The following is an 8,115-nucleotide window of genomic DNA, read 5'->3' on the forward strand; positions in this document are numbered from 1 at the left end:
GCAGAGCATTCTTTGGATGAAGAGATGAAACAGGTTTTGGATAATAAAAATTTAAATCAATATGAAAAGATCAAAATTTATCAGACCTTAATGCAGCGTTACATGGGGCTGGTCAAACAAAAAGACTCCGAGCAAATTCCTATTACGATTCGCAACGAAGCCAATGAGGAGGGAGAAAGAAAGACCGGAGATGAGACCACGATCGAGGTGACAGGTAGACGCTATGAGGATATCTTGGACGCCATAGGTCCACGTTTTCGGCGTAACGCCAACTATGTGCTGAAAAGACTGTCGGCAGAAGATGTAAGCTGGACACCGTTAAGTGAATTTATTTTTAGAGGGAAAACTATCAAAGGCTCCCATATGAGCGATCTGTTGAGACATTTGTGTGCGAGTGGGAAAAAAATCAACGAGAAACCGATAGGATGGAGTGAATTTCTCCGGACGCTAGCCCGATTAAACCTGCCGGAAACAAGTATCTCCAACCCCTTGGCTCGCGCAGATTTTAAACGTTTGAAATACGCTACAGGTGAAGATGCGGATGTTTCTTATGCAGAAGATGTAAACGTGATGAATAAGAGAAAAAGAAAAAGAACGTCGCCGATAGTAAAATGGGTTAGTTATTAGATGATACTCTATTGTTGTTAGTGAAAAAAAAACACATGACTCTGTAACTCTCTTTAACAATGTTTATTGAATAAAAGAGATTTTTATAAAACATTAACACGGTTTCAGACAATGACATTTTTTAAATTTATGCAATGAACATGATGTTTGCCCGCCGCACATCCGGTCTGGCCTTCGACATTTTTTGACAAACTCACTAACCATGGCGTCGTTATGGAGAGGATCCGAATTGTAATGAGTCAACACTTCGCGATAGGTGAGGCCCCGCCCACGTTGACTTAGATAATACACGCAATGTTGACCGCAGGTGTCTGTGAGCTCGTGTTGCAACTGCCCGTTCTGATAGTCGACCCGTTTAGAATGCTTCTTCAGAAATCTGTATATACTCGACGGGTAGTACGGGCTGTCCGGTGGCAGACCAAAAGGATCAAAGAATGTGGCCGAACCGTCCGATTCTAAAGTCAAAGCGAGCCAGTGCTCACCGGGTAAATGTCTTGGATGCGTGTTGACGATGTAATATTTTGGAGGCGGGTCTCTGACGTCAGCTAACTCATCCGATGCGAAAACACCCCCGAATAATGCTCTCTGCATCCGGGTCATAATCATGTCCAGTTCACGACCGTTCATAGCGTTAATAATAGTCCATCAATACTTCCCTCTTAGCATTAATTTCGATAAGCGAATCGTATGCAGCATATACGATAAGGGTCGCTGTTTGTGGTAATGGGGTTCTGAAGCGCAAATCGAGTCTCAGGACCCCGTTATTCACAGGTGACAAAGCCCCGGAATCATCTACCTGACTTAAATTGAAAACAAAAAGTGAGTAGCCTTGACTAAAATCCTGTTGATCGATACAAAGAGGTAGGTCTTTCAGAAAACGTCCTGTTGCTGTGTATAAATTATGAAATTCACGTGTACATATCCCAGCTTCGAAATTGGGCTGAAAAGCTTTGGCAGGTATTTGTCGACCTTCGTGGCTGAGAGCTAAATACTCTATGTTATAATGCAAAAAATTAAACGGGTTTAAATCTCTCCGGCCCATGAAACTGTTGTGGTTTACGAGAGCTATTACAATTTGCTTGGGGATGTGGCCGAGGAATAGATTATCCTGATGACAAATTCGTGAGTTTTGTGGTATACTGAAGGTCTTCATATTGATTCTGGTCAACGGATAAAGGGCGTTACCTTTCTGTAAAGCGGCGGCGTGACCTATCGCCACAGCCGGTGAAATTGATACTTTTTTCACAAATAACGATGCTCCTAGTATTTTGAGACACGAATCACTGTCTGGAGCGCTCATGAGACAGAAATCATCAGAAGCTCTAGTTAACTTTAGACGTAGATCCACATTATTCAATAGATGGCGTTCGGAAAAGAAAATATCTCCATGAAGCGGCCCCGTGAGATGGAATTCACGTGAGCCGGCAATCTGCTGTGCGCGCCGCACAAAACCAGCGTTAGCCACGCCCTCTTCGACCGAAATCGCGTCCATACGCCCCCTAGTGTCCTTAGCCAACATTCCTGCTGTGAATTGTGACTCCAAAGAATCTTTTGAAAAATTTAACAGCAGCTCGATGATGGATCTGTATGCGTGTGTAGCACTAGATTGTGAGATTAACCGCCCACCCAATGAAATATCTAATTGACTAAAAATTGTGTTTATAGGGAAATTCACGATGCCGACTTGCTCCTGCGGTGGAATATTTGTCCCATCCCTACGCGTCACCTTTGCACGGAGATGTAGTAAAGTGTCAGATAAATCTAAATATTTTGAGCCGTCCCCGGGGATATAGAACTCTATAGGCCCCTGATCCACAATCGCTGACAAGGGCATGAATTCGACATATGAGCTATCTTCTATGGAGAATTGGGTCAAGGGAGACGTAAAAAGGTCCAGACTTGATAAAGTCGCCTCGTGGCTCTTGAAATGTAGAAGGGCCATTTTTTAAGAGAAAATATCTGTCTTGCGTCTTCTCCGCTTTTTCCTGACAACTGGTCTGAGACCGGTGGAGCGCCTTTTCCTTTTAACGGTTCTTTTCCTCCGCCCCCCAGGGTGGATCGTCCCACGTGACAATACAGCAAGCCCGGAACCTTCTTGCTCGGGGGCTTGTTTCTGGTGGATTCTTTGAATGACGCGCCCCGCTACATCCGTTGCTATGTTTTTAGCGGCAGCTTGAAGATGCGGCTTCGCCAGGTTAAACCCGTTTTTGAACAAAGGCATCACGAAACGAAATAATTTTGCAAAAATAGATCCTACACCTCGTCCGTACTGAACCGGTGCGCCCGCAAAACCGGCTTGAAAAGAGCCCCCCACTTGTGTTTCGTAATAATCGACAAACCGGTACAGATCAGGATGCATTGACGATGACGTCATTTTTTTTTTATTTCGATCTAAAATGCAGAGTGAGAATAACCTTCCCGTATTCGAAATCTAACGGGTTGTTCTGTTTTTTTTTTTTTTTATTTCGATCTAAAATGTAGAGTGAGAATAACCTTCCCGTATTCGAAATCTAACGGGTTGTTCTGGTCTGATCGCAGGTAAACCGAAATGGTTTCAATATGGCTCCTGCACACATCTAAATAGTAAACCGGATTAAAAGTCCTGTTCACAACTTCTCCGTAATTCCCTTCTATCGGTAGAGTTCGAAGCATGGGGGCGTACGCGTCGCCAACTGTCTGATGGTGGATGATGTCTGTGTAGATGAACATAAAATATGATCCGGCTCTTATATCGGCAGGATGTTGTGCGTTGACGCCTTCCGGTTTAAGTGACAGCCAATTCTCGGGATTTATCCCGACAATATACGCCAGGGGGCTCTTGAACATAATTCTCAATCTTTCTTCGCCCGAAAACATGAATCTCTGTTTATGCTGATCAAATCGGACGTCAATCTTTTTGCAACTCGCTTTAGTTAATAGAGTTTGAATGTCCAAAGCTAACGAGTCATAATTTTGATAAACACCTCCCCTTGTTTTGAGCATATGTCGAGTTTCTGAGTCGTCTTGGAATGTATCACCTCTAGGGAGCGGATTTTTAGGTTGTTTTAGATAAAAGTTCCGTTTTTTCTCAGGGATGGTTGGGATTGTGTTGACGTACGATATTTCGCACAGGCCAACCTCCCACGAGCCTTTTAAATCAATATGTTGAGCCAGCTCCGTTTTAAATTCTGTGAGCGTGTTTGCACTAAAAAGATGTACACTTGCGTTTGACGCTAATGTGACGTAGAATTCTCTCTGGTGGTCACCCATCTTGTAATTTCCACAGAATGGCCGTTTTAGAGATCGTCAGATGTTTTTAATACTCTTTGTGGGTACCCAACTGTCGAATTTGGATGGCCAGCCCACCCAGTGGACGAGGGACTCGCGTTTACCTGACACGGTGCGTGATTTAAGAATTTTCTGTATGCGAAAAATTTTATTTTTTTTTATTTGCACTTTTTGTAATTCCGCCTCGTAGAAACTCCCTTCTACAGGCATACCATCCAAATCTGATATTTTATAGACGGGAGGAACGCGGTGGAGACGCTGTCTTATTGTGAAAATTTCATCCGTGTAACTTTGTAAATAACCTTTTTCAAAATTCCCTTTTATTTTGGAAATTCGCACAGTGTCGCCCGGTGTGAACCGGAACTTGTTCTCCCGTCGGAAAGGATTTCGTGCGTAGAGGTTAGTGAAAACGACATTCTTATTCTCCTCGTTTACAGCGTTAGGTGCCATTTTTATACTGCTGTGAAAACTGTCGTTATAACTGACAATAAAATCCTGAATTACATCCACGTATCTGTGTGTGTTCTTAGCTGTGAAATACCTCCACATGCGGGATTTTAATGTTTTGTTGAATCTCTCGACCGTCTGCGCTTTAGTGTCTGAGACGGTGGAAAAATGTGTAATATTGTGCTTTCTCATTAATTTCTGGAAATGTTTGTTAAAAAACTCCGTCCCTTTATCTGTTTGAAGGCGTAATGGTGAACCGCTAACTGCTAGGATATCTTCAAATGCTTCGCTAACGTGGGTACCTGTTTTTGCTTTCAAAACGCGTACATACGCGCGTTTCGAAAATATATCGATTACGGTTAGTAAATATTTATAACCATCGTTGTAACGCGCAAGTGATTGCAAATCGCATAAATCTGCCTGGAACTGTCTCATAGGCCCTCGAACAAAAACTTTATTTCTAGGAAAAGTTATTCTGGCTGGTCTGTGTAAAGTGTATGCGTCCTGATCGGATAAAAAAGCTTTTACTTTTTTAATGTTGGTGTTTTTACAGCTATCCACCGCCCCTCTATGCAGGCGTCTCTCTCCCCCAAAACTAGCTGGATTCTCAGCAGAAAAATAGAGTTTGTGAAGACACCTGTCGCCACCCATTGTTAGATCAGTTCTGGCGGATAACAGATTGTGACGCTGTTAATAAAACAAACAGGTATGATATCTTGCGATTTCGAATTGAATAAACACAGAGAAACAGTCACTTTTCCGGTTACAATAGTTTATTACAGAAAAATCAAACTAGTTCTTAAAAATTAGCTGCCCCCCTCTGGCCTCACACACACACACACACACACACACACACTGAGCTTTTAGGCCTCGTCGGCGCAGTTAATGGAGATGAGCAATTCGGAGACCACGGCTGGAGCGTTGTCCTCGGTGAAAGTGGACACCAGCACCTCGGTTACGTCCACAAAGTCCTTATCTTGCACCTTGTTTTTCGCCACCTTTATGTTACCGCGACGGTTCACCAGCGCCTTAACAAACCTTTTGAAGTTCTCGTTGGATAGGTTTTCCAGCGCGTCCAACACGAGCCCCTTTTTAGTGGGCATTATTTCAAATTTTAGCGGGGAGTTAAGTCGAGAAGTTAGTAAACGTGCGAGATGAGAGGTCCGAACGCACTGCTGCTGCTTTGAGCGGTCTCTCGCTTTCGATTTGGGTATTTTTTTTTTTTTTTTTTCCCCCCTGTGTAGGCGTGTCTCTCGCCCTAAAACTAACAGGATTCTTAGCAACAATTATAAAGTCTCTGAAGACAACTCATGCCATTGAATAAACACAGAGAGACAGTCACTTTTCCGGTCACAATAGTTTATTACATAAAAAAAATCAAACTAGTTCTTAAAAAAAACATTACTAGTAAACGGAAACACGTGTAAAACATGGTAAAAACATCTTTCTATAAATCCTAAGGTTTAACATAACGCAGGAATGAAGATAGCATAGTTGGTGTTACTTTAAACTTTTTTAGCTGGCCCCCTGTTACATCTAAAAGTACTGTTCGGAAAGCCTTCAACCGGCTCCACATTTTTTTCACAATACCTCCCATTCTGTTTTTCCAAACGTTCTAAATAATAGAGCGACTTCGCTGCTGCTCAACACAGTGTCACGCGCTTCTTGTTTTATCGCACGGAGCCGTGTAAAGATCTTGCACTCGTGAGCTAGGTCATGTAGAATGGCAGAAACAGAATTGCGAATGTTTATAAGGGGTGCAGAGGTTTTAAAATAGAAAAACATTGTCGACAACGTGTGGAGGAAGTCAGCATTACACAACTCAGCCATCACTGTTTCATAATTCGCGTAGAAATAAAAGTCTCGATCTTCAACATACAAGCACGTGTGGTGCATTTGGCTGAGATCATCAAGAGCACATCCGTCACAGTTAGATTTAGCATGCTTAATCAATGCATCATACAAAAGATGAACAACCATCAGTTTTAGACGTGTGTAGTCTTCAATAACCAACCAATTAAGTGGTTCGACACACATATTATACTCTGAGCCTTGCTGTGTGTTGATTTTCCCAGGCGTCGAGCTCATCGAAGGAACGACCCCAAACTCAAGGGCCTGCTGAGGGTCATCACCCTCCTCAAAATCAGCGGGCAGGTGCGATTCTGCCTCTTCGAGTAAGACTCTAATGTCAGCAGCAGACAAGTTGGGCAAATCCATGCCGTTTTCAGGATAGCGTGCGCAGGCGTCATCAAACAATTCGATGGCTCGTGACGAGGACCACGGTTCATGCTGTTGCGGTCTCTGCTGCTCCTCCTGCTGTTGCTGCCCCGAGGTTTCAGGGGTTTCAAACACGTCAAAAGTTGATGACAAGGCTCCATAGAGAGAATCGGGTTGCAGATCGTCGAGGCATATGGGTGAGAGGCATTCGCTCGGGTCGGGTGTAGGTAGTGGAAGAATCTCAAACCTTTCCGCCCATGTCTCAGGCCGCGCTGGTGTTGGTTCCGGCGATGCGATGAAAGTTGTGTCAGCATCGTCTGCTTCGGCCTCAGAGTTTTCAGGGGTGGACCAGAATGTGATGTCAGGCCCATGCTCCATAGGTATAAAACGTGGTAAAAGTCTTCTGGCAAGCATTTTTTGGGCCATTGTCTTTCCAGCGTCTGTGCGTGTGTGAAAGAGAAGTCTGGGGACCTGGCTTTATAGAGTTATGCTAATGACTATCACCCCCTCAACTTTCATTGACTGCAGGTGAGAAAAAGATGGAGGCTAGGAGGGGTTAGGAGGAGGAACAGAGTCTTGTGTGTTGAAGAGGGCCTGGGGTTTAAACTTAATTTTTTAGTAAGGGTTAATCTAAAGCCAGTTTACGTTTCACTCCGACGACATTTGTCCAGACACGGCTTGATAGAAAAAGCCCTGTAATACTCTCACCATAAGCTTGCATCTTCTGATCCCATTCGGATAACGGTATATTCAAAATTGTCTGGAAAACACCGCATTCGCTGTTGAACACTTCAAGTTTTAGAAACATTAAATCGATTAGCTCTCCGTCTTCTACCCCATCAACAGTTTGAGGAGAAACTTTCAGCCGGAAAAAACATCTCCCGCTGGCTGTGATTTTTGAAATCCAAGTTGCATTCAGCTCACCTTCTAACCCGTATTCCTTGAGAAATTCAGTCAAAACCTCTGGCAAGAGTTGATTTAAGACAGCCCAGTCATTCGAGTTCAACGAGCCAAACGCACCTGTCTGCTCACAATTGTTGTTGTTGTTGTTGATGTTTGAACCGGAGCTCTCTTGGTTTCTCATGAAGAAAGACAACTCACCAGTCTCGTAAAAAAAACTAAATCCCCATAGAGTCTCTGGTGTTAGCTGCCAGCTCCGTTCAAGTTTTTCTGTAGGCCTTTGTTGCATGCGCCTGAGATACATTTGCTTCTTTCTAGGGGCATCTAGCAGGCCATCGGGGCCTCTGCGGCAAAGATGGATACTGACCGGCGTTTCTGCTATCATGATTCGAGCTTCAGGTTTGCAGTTTAACACCACAGCTTTAGCTCTTTTTTCTATGAACTATCAGCACGATACTCTCGCGTAAATATACGAACAACAGGTCCAGCCCCTCTCTCAAACCACACCTCTGTGTATCACGTGTTTTTTTTTTTTTTAAAAAAAAAATCAGGATATGTTTTAAACTTAGACAGCCTTCATAAAAAACAGAGGCCTTCGTCTGTCTCCCTCCAAAATTAAACGGTTCAAACAGTCTCTACAGCATATCCTTGGCCCCA

General features: G+C 43.6%; 1 long non-coding RNA gene across 1 annotated transcript; it reads left to right on the forward strand.

Annotated features, from left to right (window-relative positions):
* Positions 1–4,272: 4,272 nt before the first annotated feature.
* Positions 4,273–6,821, forward strand: LOC148393662 (uncharacterized). The gene is made up of 3 exons (XR_015860144.1): positions 4,273–4,293; positions 6,417–6,495; positions 6,570–6,821. It is a non-coding gene; the product is annotated as an uncharacterized LOC148393662 (long non-coding RNA).
* Positions 6,822–8,115: the final 1,294 nt, after the last annotated feature.

This window comes from Syngnathus floridae, chromosome 9 (genome assembly GCF_059516105.1).
Source record: "Syngnathus floridae isolate MCC-2025c chromosome 9, RoL_Sflo_1.0, whole genome shotgun sequence".
Classification (NCBI taxonomy): Eukaryota; Metazoa; Chordata; class Actinopteri; order Syngnathiformes; family Syngnathidae; genus Syngnathus; species Syngnathus floridae.